This window comes from Macaca mulatta, chromosome 8 (assembly GCF_049350105.2).
Source record: "Macaca mulatta isolate MMU2019108-1 chromosome 8, T2T-MMU8v2.0, whole genome shotgun sequence".
NCBI lineage: Eukaryota > Metazoa > Chordata > Mammalia > Primates > Cercopithecidae > Macaca > Macaca mulatta.
Window position 1 is genome coordinate 143,899,840 of NC_133413.1, and position 14,766 is coordinate 143,914,605.

General features: G+C 49.0%; 1 protein-coding gene across 14 annotated transcripts in view; it reads right to left on the reverse strand.

Moving 5' to 3' along the window:
- ST3GAL1 (ST3 beta-galactoside alpha-2,3-sialyltransferase 1) overlaps window positions 1–14,766 on the reverse strand; it is a 145,703-nt gene that overhangs the window by 56,830 nt on the left and 74,107 nt on the right.

Sequence of the window (14,766 nt, forward strand, 5' to 3'; positions counted from 1 at the left end):
GCACATCTAATAACAGAAAGGTGGTTGTATTTATTGAACACCTACTATGTGACTGGCACTTGGCCTACAATAGCTAACATTTCCCAACTACGTAGATGTGCACTGTTTCAGACACCTGATGTGGATTAAGCCATTCGATCTTCCAAACAATCTATTATTAGGTGCCTTATCATCCCCCCATATTTACACAAGCACAAAGAAGTGAAGTCGCTTGTTCCAGGCTACACAGCTAGTAGGCAGCAAAGTCAGTCACCCAAACCTAGGTCACCAGGCTCTGGAGTGATGCCAACATGTCACGCCAATACATACTAGCTAAGTTGTCTCACTGCACCTTCACTAGAGACGCTTCCAGTCACATGTTTCCAGTCAGGGTTCTCTAGAGGGACAGGACTAATAGGATAGATGTATATATAAAGGGGAGTTTATTAAGGAGAAGGCCAGGCACGGTGGCTCACACCTGTAATCCCAGCACTTTGGGAGGCCGAGGTGGGTGGATCATGAGGCCAAGAGATTGAGACCATTCTGGCCAACATGGTGAAACCCCATCTCTACTAAAAATACAAAACATTAGCCGAGTGTGGTGGCAGGTGCCTGTAATCCCAGCTACTTGGGAGGTTGAGGCAGGAGGATCGCTTGAACCTGGGAGGCAGAGGTTGCAGTGAGCTGAGAATGCACCACTGCACTCCAGCCTGGCGACAGAGTGGGACGCTGTCTCAAAACAAAAACAAAAACAAACATTAAGAATTGACTCACAGCATCACAAGGTAAAGTCCCACGATAGGCCGTCTGCAAGTTGAAAAGCAAGGAAACTAGTGGCGGATCAGTAGGAGTCCCAAAACCTCAAAAGGACGGAAGCCGACAGCACAGCCTTCAGTCTGTGGCCAAAGGCCCAAGAGTCCCTGGCAAACCACTGGTGTAAATCCAACAGTCCAAAAGCTGAAGAACTTGGAGTCTGATGTTCGAGGACAGGAAGCATCCAGCACAGGAGAAAGATGGGGGCTGGAAGACTCAGCCAATCTACCAGTCTAGTCCTTCCATGTTCATCTGCCTGCTTTTATCCTGGCCACGCTGGCAGCTGATTAGAGGGTGCCCATTCAGATGGAGGGTGTGTCTGCCTCTCCCAGTCCACTGACTCAAAGGTTAATCTCCTTTGGGAACACTCTCAAAGACACATCCAGGAACAATACTTTTTATCATTCAATCAAATGAGCTGACATTCAATATTAAGTTAAGCATCACATATACCATCATCTCGGAGGCCACTGAAAGGTGAAGGGCCTGTCCCAGGTCCCATGGCCAGCTGTGAGTCTGTGAGTCTGCACAGGGTTGGTCCAGGCCCAAGCCTGTTTCTCCAGTATGTCATGAGAGCAACCAAGCTGAGGGTTGGGAGGAGAAGGGGAGAACACCCATCCGACCCTCTCACACTCAGAAAACCCTTTGCAAAACCAGCTGGATGTTTTAGTTTATATTCAAAGTTATAGGATAGGAAAGTTATATCTTAAATACAGCAGTGGGTTTCAGAACATCTGTGAAACAGCATTAAAAGAAAAGGGTAGAGGAGCTAAGTGTAAAATTCACATGTGATTCCTTAAGATCAGACCTGACAATCCAGTCCCTGGGGGGGCCCAGATTAGAGGGGAGGAAGAGGCCTGCTGTTTCCATAGAAGGAAGCTAAGGGGTTTCACTGGGACTGACAAAGACCAGGTGGTTGGCTGAACACATCTCTCAAGACACAATTGGGCCTAGTGTCCTCTGAGAACACAGTCATCAAGGTCAGCAGAGAGAATAAGGATCAGAGGAGAGGCACAGGATGAGGGGATGCCCCTCTGGAGTGCCACCCCAACCCCAGCCCTGCTGAAGAGCTCCCCCAGGCCCGGATGCCTCGGCTTTCCCTTGTGACTTTGCCCCTGCCTGCAGCAGTGCTCACTCTCACCTCTTCTCCTGGGGACTAAAGACCTACGAAGATCCAAGGCGATGTTAGTACATCTTCTGTCAGCACTCATCACTGCTTATTACACTTATACCACTTTTGAGGACTTTTCCTCTTCTCTAGTTTTTTGTTTTTCTTTCATTTAATTTTGGAGTAGGGAAGTCCTCCCATATTTACATAGAAGAAAAGACTGAATACATAAGAAATGTGAACGTCTGTGTAAACAGTGTCCACGGCTGCTTTCATGCTCCAATGGCACAGTCAAACAGATGGAAGTGTGATGGCATGGCTCTCAAAGCCTAAAATATTTATTATCTGATTCTTTCTAGAAAAAGGTTTTGGCTGGGCGTGATGGCTCACACCTGTAATCCCAGTACTTTGGGAGGCTGAGGCGGGTGGATCACGACGTCAGGAGTTTAAGACCTGCCTGGCTAACATGGTGAAACCTCGTCTCTACTAAAAATACAAAAATAAAAATAGCCAGGCATGGTGGCTCGCACCTATAATCCCAGCTACTCGGGGCGCTGAGGCAGAAGAATTGCTTGAACCCAGGAGCTGGAGGTTGTAGTGAGCTGAGATCACACCACTGCACTCTAGCCTGGGTAACAGAGCAAGACTCCATCTCAGAAAAAAAAAGAAAAAAGAAAAAAGAAAAAAAAATTGATTCCTGTGCTAACAGACTAAATGCCCTGAATGACAGTGCAAAATAAATGGCAAACCAAGCGTCTTTTCAGCCCAAGCCAGACGCCTGGCTAATATCCATAATAAATGCAAAGAGCTCTTGCAAAATGATTGTCACAAATGCACACAACACAAATTTTTAAAAATAGTAGATAAAAGGCAAATCAATATTGAAGAAATGCACATGACCAATAGACTACAAAGAGTATTTCTACTTCACTAATAATCAAAGTGACACAGGCAACAAAGATGTATCCTTTCTTACTCATGGGGATCTAAGATTAACACCAACGACCCACCCCTAGTTCATTCTTCATAGGACCATTTCCCACCCAGCGCAGCGAGCTCCCTGGCCACAGGCAGTGGGCACTATTCATTTTGGCTTTAGGATCACTGTAGGAGCTCAGAGTGGACCAGTGTCACAGCTATTTGCTCCCGTCATATCTCCAGCAAGGAGCCTGGGGTGGGAACTCCTTCCATGCCATGGAAGAGAATGGAACAGGCAGGAATCAAGAGGGTGAGGGTGGGCTGGGGTTGCCCTGCTCCCAAAGGATCCTGTGCTCCCATCTCACTGCCACCAGTCCTTTCCTGAGGAGCACCTCTCCTCCACTGCATGCTCTCCTTGTGGGATGGTAAACACACAGGCCTCCCTCCCACAACAGAAGCAAGGGCTCCCTAGAAGCTCCTCATGCTCCTGCGTTCTCAGGCAATGAGATTCCATCCTGGGCCTTGACTTCTGAGCAAATGAGCAAGGCTACAAGGAAGCGGGTGTTCTGCAATCCTGGGGCACTAGGTGGGGAGGGTCAGGGTCCAGACATTATATGGGTCTGCCTGCTAAGACCCTTGAGATCTCCTGGGTTCCTGATTTTTCCCATCCAGGGTTCTAGGCCTTCAATTCAATCCTGTGGGGCACTCACAGCTTCCAAAGCAGGAGGGAAGCAACACCACACAATTCCATGTGCCGTCCCCCCGCCCCCACTCCCCTGGCAGAGGCCAAGCCCTCTGGAAAGTCCATCTCCCTCTCGCTGCCCAGACAAACCCTACTCATATTTCACAGCCCAGATGACCTGCCCCTCTCTTCTGGATGATGTCTTTGGGGTGATCCAACTCCCCCACCCTCTGCCAGCTTCTTCATTTTCTGGACCTCTCTGCTATCCCATCATGCTCCTGGCCTTAGTGGAAAGGCCTGCCTCTGAGGATGAGGTCCCCATTGCCATCTTGCAGGAGAGCTCACTCCAATGCCATGCCAGGCCGTCAGGCCTCCTGGGTCCACACCCTGCTCCTGGCAGGACTTCGGCCTCCTGTCTGCTTTGTCCTCCTGCTGTCTCCCTTACACTGTTTCAGTCGTGTCAGCTCCTGATATAGTCTGGATATTTGTCCCCTCCAAATCTCACCTTAAAATGTGATCCCCAGTGTTGGAGGTGGGGCCCTGTGGGAGGCATCTGGGTCATGGGGAGCAAATCCTCATGAATGGCTTGGCGCTGTCCTCAGGGTAATGAGTGAGTTCTCACTCTGCTAGATCTCAAGGGTTATCATTGTTAAAAAGAGCCCCTACGAATGTAGTTTTGACCCAATAGGCTCTGGCCACGTCACCTTTTTCATAAAGTTTTCTCTAGTAGCCATGACATTTCTCCTCTTTGAAATCTTCCTACTATTACCCTTACCATGAGTTTTTCAGACAAGCAACCTAAAATTAATAATTAGCACAGCTCTTATACTAATTATTATTTTAATCCTAGGCCTAGCCTATGAGTGAGTCCAAAAGAGGTTAGAACGAATTGAATTGGTAATTAGTTAAACCAAAACAAATGATTTCAACCCATTAGATTATGATAAATCATAATTACCAAATGCCCTCTATTTATATAAATATTATGTTAGCTTTTATTATGTCTTTTTTTGGGGGTGGGGGTGGGGGATGGTGTCTTGCTCTGTCACCCAGGCTGGAATGCAGTGCAGTGGTGCGATCTCGGCTCACTTCAACCTCCGCCTCCAGCCTCCCAGGTTTAAGTGATGCTCCTGCCTCAGTCTCCCAAGTAGCTGGGACTACAGGTACCCATCACCATGCCCAGCTAATTTTTGTACTTTTACTACAGATGGAGTTTCTACTAAACCCACCAGGCTGGTCTTGAACTCCTGACCTCAGGTGATCCGTCCACCTCAGCCTTCCAAAGTGCTGGGATTATAGGCACGAGCCATTGCGTTGGGCCTTATTATGTCTTTAATGCAGGTAGGTCTACTGATCCTCCCTGCTATGCCTAGAAGGTATAATTTTATCAATATTTGTTATGAGCACTTTTCCCTCTCTCTTGCTCCCTCTCCCTCCATGGGGCATGCCAGCTCCCCTTCTTCTTCTGCCACAACTTGAAGCTTCCTGAGGTCCTCACAAAAAGCAGATGCCAGTGCCATGCTTTTTGTACAGCCTGCAGAACTGTGAGCCAAATAAACCTCATTTATTTATAAATTACTCACCCTCATGCATTCCTCTATAGCAACGCAAGAACGGACTAATACAATCCCCATCCGTTCTTGACTCTCCAAGCTCATTCCTGCCCCAGGGCCTTTGCACCTGCTGAATTTTCTGGCTCCCTCCTATCATTCCTGTTCCAGTGCAAATGTCATCCTTCAAGGAGGAGGAATATAAGGCCAAAACCAGTTTACATTTCTCTAGCTGTTTTTTTGGCAATTGAGATCCATCCATTCAACCAGAGTCTCACAATAGCTCTGTAAGGCTGGCAGGGCAGCAATGATAAAAGTGGCCAGCCCAATGTCACAGATAAGATACTGCAAGCTGGGAGTGTTTACGACCCTCATAACTCTAAGCCCAGGTTCGTTTCCTAAGTCATGTGCCCGATCACAAAGAAGAATCAACATCCCTCACTGATTATGAGATTTTATAGGCAGGCTCTCTAAGAACACCAAGTCAAGGGTAAGAGGAATGTCCTTAAATCAGACTCCAGGCATCCAGCTGGAAGGACCCTTCAGGAAGAGATAGAGTTGATCTCTGCTCACCGCAGCCTTTGCCTCCAGCCTCATGTTAGTTCAGCAAACACACAAACCACTTTCCCTGGGCAGAGGTAACACCTTGGCAGCTTCCTGCCTACTGGCATGACAGCTGTTTTCCTGCTGGTTGGCAGCAGGCTAGAATTTGCCCTGTGCCAAGTTCCTGGTTAGGACTTTACTGAAACCATTACGGGACGTTTTCAGTAACACGGTGGCTGGACAGTCCCATGGATAAGGGCCAGCAAGCCCCAGTCCGTCTCTGGATTCTGCTGTTCCAAGCTATGTGACCTTGAGCAAGTCCCTTTACTCCTCTAAGCTTTAGTCCCTGCCTTGAATAAAGGTGCTGGGGAAGAGCCCACCAAGCTGGTGGATAACTCACCCAGACTTGTGCACTTTTTTATTTTTATTTTTATTTTGAGACAGTCTCACTCTGTTGCCCAGGCTGGAGTGCAGTGGTGCAATCTCGGTTCACTGCAACCTCTGCCTCCTGGGTTCAAGCGATTCTCCTGCCTCGGCCTCTCAAGTAGCTGGGACTACAGGTGCATGCCAACCCGCTGGGCTAATTTTGTATTTTTAGTAAAGACAGGGTTTCACCATGTTGGTCAGGCTGGTCTTGAACGCCTGACCTCAAGTGATCTGCCTGCTTTGGCCTCCCCAAGTGCTGGGATTACAGGTGTGAGCCACCGCGCCTGGCCCAGACTTGTGTACTTTGTGTCCATCATGGTCACTAACTCCCTAGGGACTTCTGAAAAGTCCTTAACTGCTGAGCCTCAGTTTTCCAGCCTGTCAAGTATTGGGCTAAATCAGGTATGAAAACAGTTGCCCCACAGGCACGTTCTGTCTGCACCTTAGAGCACAACGAAACTTTGAATTAGGTGCAACAATAATCAGAAAGTTTTACATAAAAATCTAGAGTTCTGGCTACCTTTGAAAAAGGAGGGGAAGATCCAGGAACCCTGGGCTCACATTACCCATAGAACGATCTCGCAGAGCTGAGCAGCAGCCATCTATCTCCTTTGGCTGGCACCTAGTCAGTTTTACAATTCGCTGCAGACCCCACTGCTCTCTACTGTCTTGCCCAGATGTTTCAACCCATTTGTGTTACCCACGTGGCCCCTGGGGATATATGAAACTGACTCCTGGGCTGAGTGTTCCAACAGTCACCTCTGTTCCTACTGTGCATGACCTGTCTGATATTCACATACCACCAGATGCTGCCTGCCATCCCCTGGGATAGTCAGTGGAGAGGTGGCCAGCTTAAAGGTGGGTCCTGCAGGGCTGCCTTCCACTGCACTGCTAAGGGAGAGGCCCTGCCTCTGCCAGGATTCCAATCCCCCATTCAGAACAAAGATGGCAGCCTCCAAAATGCACCAATCAGCCACCAGCCATGTGATGCTCTCTGCCGCAGCTGCAGCCTCCTGTAATTACCTGCCCCTTGTAATAATTAATTTCATTTAGAAATCTTAGAAAGGATCCTGCAAGGAGAATTTTTTCCTTGATAATTTCCTGATCAGAGAATTTCAGGGTTGGAAAAGACTTTTAAAAGGGCATCTGGACCAACCCCTCATTTGATGCTTACATCTCCTCCAGCGAGACTGACATACCAATTGGCCAAGGACTTCAGGTTTGCTCAGCGCTGCTGGAAGCTGGGAATACAAAAATGCAGCAAACACAGCCCCATCCAGGAGGCCTCCCTAGGCTTGGAGGCTGGTCAGGTAAACATAGTCACAAGGAAGGACTGCAAGGACTCTAAAACCCAAAAGCTACCATTTGCTCAGCCATACTATGCGCTAAACACTTTGAATAAATTATCCCACCTCATTCTCAAGAAAAGTCTTCCAGGAGGTGCTATTTTTAATCCCCAGCTTGCAAGTAAGGATCTGAGGCTCAGAGAGATTAAGGCCCTTGGTTAAGGCCACAGAGCCTGTAGGTGCTGGAGCAGACTCTGATCCCAGCAGTGCAAGGCTCTGGAGGAGAATTTGTAAACATGACCTCAGCCTGCTATTGACAAGGGCAGCCCGTGGAGGGAAGAGAGGAGGCCTGAGATTACAGCCTCTTGGAGGTGCAAATGTCTGTGTTAAATTCTGAAGGGTAAGCAGAAGAGACATGGAGGTCAGGGTGGGGTAGGGAAAGGGAGGACAGAGGGGCCTGGTGAGGGCAGGCAGGGCAGGCATGAAGGTCTAGGGCCTCAATAGCAATCAGAAATGCAAACGAAAATAGAATGAGACATCCTTGACACCTACTAGCCTGGCAAAAATTAGAAGGCACTGTGATGCCAAATGTTGATAGGCCATGTGCAGACACGCCCTGCCAGTGAAGTGTGGACTCATTAGCCACACTAGGTACCCCTGGTAGTACAGGGGCAAGTTACACACAGGCACACCCTAGGCCCCAGCAATTCCATTCCTGGGTAAATACTAGAGCTGTGCAAACTATTGAGCAAATTCCAGAATGTTCTTATGTATGTTAAAGGAAGATAAATTATGGTTCAGAAAGAATTTAAAATAGCATGGGGGAAATGCTCTATTATAATGTCAAGCTGGCATGAGTGAGGAAATAAATGGGACAACAGCAGTCACCTTATCCATAACAGAATTACCTGGGAGGTGTCCGAGAGATACATGCCAGGCACACATTAAGAACTCAGTAAAGGAGGCCGGGCTCGGGAGCTCACGCCTGTAATCCCAGCACTTTGGGAGGCCGAGATGGGTAGATCACTTGAGGTCAGGAGTTTGAGACCAACCTGACCAACATAGTGAAACCCCATGTCTACTAAAAAAAAAAAAAATACAAACATTAGTGGGGCATGATGGCACTTGCCTGTAATCTTAGCTACTAGGGAGGCTGAGGCATGAGAATCGCTTGAACCTGGGAGGCAGAAGCTGCAATGAGCTGAGACTGCACCACTGCACTCCAGCCTGAGTGAAAGAGTGAGACTCTGTCTCAAAAACAAAACAAAATAAACAAAAAGAACCCAGTAAAGGAATGCGGGCAAGTATTGTTACTTCCAAGCATCATATTTTGGGACTTCTGAGCAGGTCTTTACAATCTTCCCCACTCATCATTCTTTCAGCCCATGCATATTTATTGAGCAGCTATAATGGGCCAGGTAATGTTTTGGGGGGCTAAGGTTACAGCAGAGAACAAAACAGACGAAGAGAGCTGAAATTCTAGGGGAGGCAGAGACTATGCAAAGAAATGACTGTGTAGAGCTCAGCTGATAGGGAGGAATGCAGAGGAGGGGCTGGAGCCGGGGACAGCTCGCAGCGGGGTGTGGTATGCACAGCCCCTGCCCACATGCTGCTTGGTATATATTCCATGGTGAATTCCATCTTGCTGGAGGCAGCCCCCTCTTCTGGCACCACAGAAGTTTCTGCGTCTTGACACTTCTGCCTTCAAAAGGCTCCTAGTTCCGCTTTCAAGTGAAACAGTTTAGATCATCGAGACTCCTAGAGCTTCTCACAAGTCACCATGAAAAGATGTTGGGTATGGGCCAACCTAGGACCTTTCCTGAGTCAGGAGCTCATGGGTTTGGACCCCTGTTCAGCAGAAACATGAGCCCCGGCAGGGAAGCGGGTCTCTGGCAGCCCACCCCACTACAGCCTCCAAGTCTAAAACAAAAGGACATTTGCTTGAGGCATCAAAAGCCTCAAAAAGTGCTCTCTGCTTCCACCGCATACATAATTCCCCTTTTAGGAATCTATTCCAGGAAATAGCTCAATGTGCAGTTTTGTGCCCAAAGATGTTTATCATGTTTTTTGTGGGTTTTTTACTTTTAATTTTTATTTTTTAGACAGATTCTCGCTTTGTCATCAAGGCTGAAGTGCTATGGTGTGATCCCAGCTCACTGCAACCTCCGCCTCCCAGGTTCAGGCAGTTCTCTTGCCTCAGCCTCCTGAGTAGCTGGGATTACAGGTGTGTACCACCACACCCAGCTAATTTTTGTTTTTATGTTTTTTTTTGTTTTGTTTTGAGACAGAGTCTTGCTCTGTCACCCATGCTAGAGTGCAGTGGTGTGATCTCGGCTCACTGCAACCTCCGCCTCTTGGGTTCAAGCGATTCTCTGCCTCAGCCTCCCGAATAGCTGGGATTACAGGCACCTGCCACCATGCCCAGCTAATTTTTGTATTTTTATTAGAGAAGGGGTTTCACCATGTTGGCCAGGCTTGTCTCGAACTCCTGACCTTGTGATCCACCCACCTCGGCCTCCCAAAGTGCTGGAATTACAGGTCTGAACTACTGCCCCGGCCTATCACGTTATTTTTAATAGCAAAATGTTAGAGAGCTCCTCCTGCATGCTCTACATTAAGGAAATTATTAGATAAATCATGATATGTTAAAATATCTGTTACAGGACAGAAACTTTCAATCATTAATAATGATCATGAAGAATTTTAAATAACATGCAGGAATATCTACTACACTGTTAAATTGGAAACGAAAACAGAAGAGAATTTCAGAATCATAATTCCGATTTTAGTACACGTAAACCTAGAGGAACCAAAATCTCGTGAAAGAAAACAGGATGAACTAGTGAGACAGGCGCTTTCTGGGAGAGACGGTTTCGGTAGGTGTTTCTGTTTTTGTTTTGGGCCTTTATACTTTTCTGTTTTCAGGATTTGTTTCAATGGTCATGGGCTACTTTTCTGATTCTAAAATGAAACTTCCAAACTTCCAAACAAAACAAAACAAAACAAAACAAAAAACCTTCAAAATGGTGGTGCCTTTACAGTCTTCTCCAGCACCCCAACTCTGGGCGGAAAGCCTCCCAGAAGTATGATGTGATCACTCCCCAGCGCTATACAGAATGGGGAAGCCATCTAAGATTTAAAATTCTATTTCTAAAGCCTATGCCCAAAGCAGAGAAAAAATAGGAAGCAATATAGAAAACTAGCAAGAAGGAAAGTTCAGAGGAGATAGAAAAACACAGACCCAGCAACATTTTTAAAAAATCTTCAAAAAAAAATTGCAAATGGCTTCCCTGGAATGGGGGCTCAGGACACTGCCCCTAGACACTGAGGCTCCCCAGGCACAGAAGGTTCCCTGCCTTACTTCAGAGCCCCATCACAGGCACAGTGTGGTTTGACCTCTACCTCTCTGGAAATGTTTTCCAATTCTAAGTCATAGCTGAGGGTCTGAGGCTCAGAGAGGTCAACTGACTTGCCTGAGGCCACACAGCCTGTGTGGGACAGAACAGTAAGTGGGACCTTAAGCCTTCTGATCTGACTCTCAGAGTACTTTACCCTGTACCCCAGCTGGTCCAGGGTGCTGAGGTGCTGGCACAGAAAAGCCTACGTTCATATCCAGCAGAGTCACCTGGTGGCCACAGGGTCTTGCTAGTTAACCCTGAGAGCCTGGGTTTCATCCAAAAACTGAAGGCAAACATAACGCTGGCCTAAGGGGCAAAGTGTTAAGCACGTGGCACTCCACAAGCACACACTAATTACTGTCATTATTTTGCTACCACTATCCTCCCTGGAGTACAATCCTTCTCTGGACTCCTGGTGTGCCCCCAACACCCTCACCAGGCAAGGGAAGGGGCTCATCTCACTGTCTCTGTCCCCAGAGCCTAGGACAGAGAATGTGCTGAGAAAATGAGCACTGGGGGAAGAGACAGGATGAAATCCCTCAAGGAGAGACAGCCTTGCAGAGGAGGAGACATTCAGCACCGTGTTTCTAAACTCCACGGAGTTTCTGGACAACTGTGCTCAATCACTTCTAACTTCAAACAGATGGGGCTGCGCTCTGTCACTCCCACCTGCCCCAGGGTGCTGGCGAGCAGCAAGGGCTCTCCCTTCTACCCTGCTGAGAGGGGAGCTGCATGGCTTCTGGGAGCAGGGGAAGTGGCTCCTCACTCTTTTGTGAGGGGTTGCTAAGTCTCCCAAACACCACAGAGCACATGGGAGACTGGAGGGTCCAGGTCTTGATTCACAGACACTGCCACACCCCCATGCATGCCTCTGTCCTAGCGTAAGTCACAGAGATGTGGAGCTGTTGCTTTCTCCACCCCCAGAAGCAGTACAGAGACTCCACAGCCAAACCACCTGAGCCTCAATCTGCCTTTGCCCACTCTTTGCTGGACACCCTCAGGCAAGTAACTCAACCTCTCTGAGCCTTCATTTCTTCCTCTGTAAAGTGAAGATGGTGATGCTTAAACTGGCAGCTACTTCAAAGGGCACTGCAAAGATGCATCAGGAGTTCCTGCAGATCATTTAGAAGGGTCTTATTACAGATGGAACGGCCACTTGTCCTGCTGTGTGACAAAGCAAAGTCAACTCTCATGGGACTCTCAGGACCTCCCTGGAGGCCTGCAAGAGGTCAGCACCATCCCTAGGTAGCAGATTTATGACCAATTGAGAAATGACTGTTGAGCTTCTTGCTGGCGAACAAGTGCAAACGGGCTGGCAGAAGGCTGGGTATGGGAGCCACAGGAGATGAGGCTAGGGGTCTCTATCCCAGGTCCTCGTCTCTTGAAGTGGGAGTGTATTTTTTCACGCTCTGGATGTTGTGACATGCTTTAGCCAATAGAATGTGGGAAGAAGTGCCAAGATGCCAGTTCAGAACCATAATCATAAGAGCTTTGTGTACCTGTCCTTTGGGGAGCTTCTGACCTCCATCATGAGAAAAACATGCTTCAGGCAGCCTGTGACCCTCCAGTCAGGGCCAACTCAACTCACAGACTAAGCCAGAACCACCACATATGACCCACAGACCCATGAGATCTAAATGAATGCTCTTATGCCATTTCATGGTTTCGTTACACAGCAAAAACTGACTGACACACTCTCACTGCTCAATTGCTCCTATACCTTGACTCTGGCTGGCCCTCTCAGCTCAAGCAAAGCCTGGAACAATAATTTAAAAACCTGCCTCTTAAGTTTTTAATGAAGACTGAATGAGCTATTATTACCCCAATTTTTCAGATGAAAATGTGAAACACAAAAGAGTTAAGAACTTGTCCAAGGTCTCCCAGCTAGAAAGTGGCAGAGCCAGGACACAAACCCAGGCATTGTCCCCTAGAGACAGAGCTCTCAGCAACCAGGCAACACTACAGCCCCAGGTGAGACCAGCATTTTGCAGGTGAGCAGATCCTGATGTCACAGGATCCTTGGGTGTCACTTTGCCAGCCAGAAACCTCTGTGGCCAGCAGCGCCTTCTACCTGAGTATTGCTCATGCCTGCTGGGCTCATTTCACCCACTCGGCCCAGTAGGTTGTGCTTAGCTTATGCTACCAGCCTAGATCACACACTTGGTAAGGGCAAGCCAGGCATGGAGCAGCAAGGGGTGTTTGGGTGAGCTAGCAGAGGGTCCAGCCACTGTGCACAGCCAGGCATGCTGGTTGCTGCAACAGGTAGTTCTGGGTACTGGCACAGGTGCCAGCTCCGTGTGAGGCTGCAGCTGGACCAGATGTACCACACACGGCTTCTGCTGCAGGCACCCATTTCTGGACCCGTATCTGGATAAAGAAGCAAGAAAGCTGCCACATTCCTAAGTAACACATCTAGAAACGTTCCAGGGGAACATGGTGGCACCCAGAAGCTTGGAGACACCAGGAACTGTGGAGCCCCAAAGAGGTTGTCACAGCCCTGGCTTGGGGAGCCCCTAGATCTGGACTCCCCAAAGGGCCACAGCTCTTCTCTCCTTCTTGTCACCTGCAATGTGGTGAATTGGGGGAGGAGGGTGTGTTTCAGCCCTGTTTGTGTTACAGCACTTACAGTCCCACCATTTGGCGGATCCTGAGTTCTTGTCCCATGTCCAGGAAGAATGAGGCACGCAGACAACTGGAGGGTGAGCAAGGCAGAGAGGAGCCTCATTGAGTGACAGAACAGCTTTCAGGAGACCTGCAGTGGGTAGCTCCTTTCCACAGGCAGGTTGTCCCAATGAATGTCTAGCTCTCGGCAGAGGAGACACATAGTGGGTAGTTCCTTTCTGCAGTTAGGTCATCCCAAAGAGTCAAGGAGACCGAGAGTGGGTAGCTCCTTCCTGCAGCTGGTATTCCTGACACCTGCATGTCTGGATGAGTCCAGGGTTTTTATGGGCTCAGATGGGCGGAAGTGCATGCTGACTGGTCCATGGGCGGCCATGGGTGGGCTTGGATAAAGCACCATAGGTTCTTACTCTAGGCCATGGACTCCCCCCAGAACTGGCAGCCTGGCCTCCAGGCTTCAGGCTGTCTCTGGGTTGAAGGTGGTGTTTCACCTGGGACCCGCCCCTTTCCACCCAGGAGCCTGTCTGCCTCCTGCCACCATCAACATGGCATCCAGAGCACCCAGGCTGTGTGTGCTGAGGGATGTCTGCCCTCAGTCTCCTCTTGGCTTCCCTCCTGTGCCTGTTGGTGACCAAAGTCTGGAGGGGGCCAAGGTGGCAGGGGTCTGGCATGTCAGCACCACCCAGAGTACATGCACACCCAGCTGGGTTGCGACAGCACTCAGACTCAGCTTCAACTTTGTTCTAAAAATCAGAGTGGGCACTGGGAGTGGTGAGATGCCAGGGAGCAGGAGAAGGCAATTACAAGCCTTCACGACAGTGGGGCTTTCTGGGCCCCTGAGAGCAGCAGGATCCCTCGGTCCAGACCTGTGGCTAGGTAGCTGCAGCTGTGCCTGGGAGCTCAGGGCTCCTGCCCTGCCAACTTGGTAGAAGGCGGGGTTCCCACCTGTTCCTGGCCCCTGCCAGCTCTGTGGAGCACGCAGCCCCAGCTACACCTCCCCTGCTGCAGCAGGCATCCCCACAGCAGCTGCTCCAGACAGGCCACCGCTGCCATCACTGACAATTCTTTCAGCTCACAAAGGGAGCCATGAATTAGAAAAGTTGGGTCAGGCTCCAGGCAGCCTGCATTCAGGCAAGCTTAAGAGCTGAGGATGCCCACCTTTGCAAACACGGCAACTCTACCCATCCCTGTGTCTCCTGGACACTAGAGCCCCCAACCTCTGCTATTATTCTACCACACTCATTCCCCAGCCAGAGTCTGGGGCCTGGGCTCCTGCAGATAATTCTATATCAAAAAGAGGGGAAGTAGAAAAGTTCATGAAGACTCCTAAGTCTCTCCAACCACCCAGGGCCACAAAATCCATGTAGAGGCCTCATGAAGGGTTTTGTCTATTCGAATAGTTTACTCCAACCAGCCAGCATCTTTCTTTTGATCTAGATGTCTG